Source organism: Marmota marmota, unplaced genomic scaffold (genome assembly GCF_001458135.2).
Source record: "Marmota marmota marmota unplaced genomic scaffold, marMar, whole genome shotgun sequence".
NCBI classification, from domain to species: domain Eukaryota; kingdom Metazoa; phylum Chordata; class Mammalia; order Rodentia; family Sciuridae; genus Marmota; species Marmota marmota.
In genome coordinates this window covers 44622494-44624366 of record NW_025999900.1, presented here as the reverse complement: position 1 = coordinate 44624366, position 1873 = coordinate 44622494, and the positions used below count along the sequence as shown (strand labels likewise).

The 1873-nt window shown below is 52.4% G+C and overlaps 1 protein-coding gene across 3 annotated transcripts in view; it reads right to left on the bottom strand.

Moving 5' to 3' along the window:
* The window catches only part of Adck1 (aarF domain containing kinase 1), a 113287-nt gene extending 112157 nt beyond the window's left edge, over positions 1-1130 (bottom strand). The window contains exon 1 of one of the 3 annotated variants that reach the window (XM_015494450.2): positions 991-1130. The gene's annotated coding sequence lies outside the window, so the exon portion shown is untranslated. The remainder of the gene's footprint in view (positions 1-990) is intronic. The other 2 variants (XM_048799075.1, XM_048799076.1) reach the window with 2 other exon arrangements.
* Positions 1131-1873: the final 743 nt, after the last annotated feature.

The window sequence follows — 1873 nt, the reverse complement described above, 5'->3', positions numbered from 1 at the left end:
ATAACCAAATGTGAAGAGAGGACTTTTGCCTATAAAATAATGGTACACCACTATGGTCCCCAGACCAGCAGCATCGACATCCCCTAGGCACATGATAGACAAGCAAATCCTTGGTACCCAATCTACAGTACCAGAATCAGAAGCTGGGAGGAAAGAGTCCAAAACTTTGTGCAGTAACAAGGCCTTCAGGTGATTCTACTAGATATCTAGGGCAAGAAAATGCTTACAGAAAACGTGTGACAGCACAAGAGCGGAAAGCAGGTGTGTCTGCTCTGAGAGAGCAAAGGGTGTACTAGAACAAGCAGCTTGTTCAACTCAGCAAATATTTTTTGAGCACCAGCTATGCAACAGGCATCACGAAGGGAATCCATAAATACTTGTTGAATGACTTCCTAGTTAGTGGAAAATAAACACCACTTAACCCTAGGACAGAACTGTAGTTGGGGTTTTCTACAAGCTGCTCTCCACACCCTGCTGGGTGTTGGCACACATTTATCCAGCGATCCGAAAGCACAGGGCCCCTGCAAGGTCCTAGTGATAATTAGTGGACAGGGGAACGTGGCAAGCCCAGGTGCAAGGCTGGCAAGTCGGGGTCGTCCCTGCTAGAAACCAGACCGGGCTCCAGCCCCAGCTGCCTTCGACGCGGGGCCCAGTGCCACCTGGGTGTGAAGGCTTCCTGCTGAGCCACCTGCGGCCCTCCTCCAGCTCCGCCTCCTCGGGTGCACGCAAGGCTGTGCCACTCAAGGACAGTCCACTAATACCCGCTGGAGCGCCAAGCGAGAGAGTCACCGCGGAGGGGGGCGGGACACTGCGAGTTACCCGAGGCACGTGGCCGCGCGCCGGGTGACAAGGTCGCCGGCTGGGGTTCCTTCCTTGCTCTCCAGCAAAGCCGGAACCGCGCCGAGCGCGTGCACACCGGCTCCCCCGCGCTCCAGGCACGGCCTGGTCCGCCCGGGCTCTGCACCGGCCTGCCGCTGGGACCCCACTCACCTCCGGCAGAGCCCGGCGTCCCCCCGCAGCCTTGCGGTCCGGAGTTGGCAGGAAACGGTGCCCTCGGCCGCCCAGATTGAGCTGGGCGAAGCCGGCGCGCGCGGCCTGCCGGGACTTGTAGTTCGCGGTTGCTTGAGCCGCGGGCAGCGGAGCGAGGAGCCGCCGCGGTCCCCGGACCGCTCGGTCCCTGGAGGCAGAGACTCTGATGCTCTCACGGAAAACTTTTATCAAGATTTGCGTTTAGTGAATGCAAGTGATGCCCTTGTGGGTTTGTAGATTTTAAATAAGGTATCGGAACAAGTAGGTGAAGAAGAAATTCATTGACAGTTGCTGAATGTTAAGAATATGCAGGGTACCTGTGGCCCTCACGTATTGACCTGTATTTACTGAATGTTGACTTATAAGATGTACGCTGGAGACATTTATCAGACATGTATTCATTCCATTAATACCTCCTGAGCTGTTCCCTTTGTCGGGGATTCAAATGTTTCATCTATTGCTTCAATGTCTGTTTTGGTTCTGGGATTGAACCCTAAGCCCAGCACTTTATATATATATATATATAATTTTTTAAACATTTATTTTTTAGTCGTAGGTGGACACAAGACCTTTATTTTATTCTTATGTGGTGCTGGGGATCGAACCCAGTGCTTCATGCATGCTAGTCAAGCATTCTACCTCTGAGCTACAACCCTAGCCCAAGCCCAGCATTTTTTATTATTTATTTATTTGTTTTATTTTGGGCTGACCTCCAGCTTGCGGTCCTCCTGCCTGAACCTTCTCCAGTGGCTGGGATTATAGGCAAGAGCCACCACAGCCATCACGCCCAGCTATTTCAATGTAATTCTAACCAAATTTCCAACAAGATTTTTTCCCCCTGGAC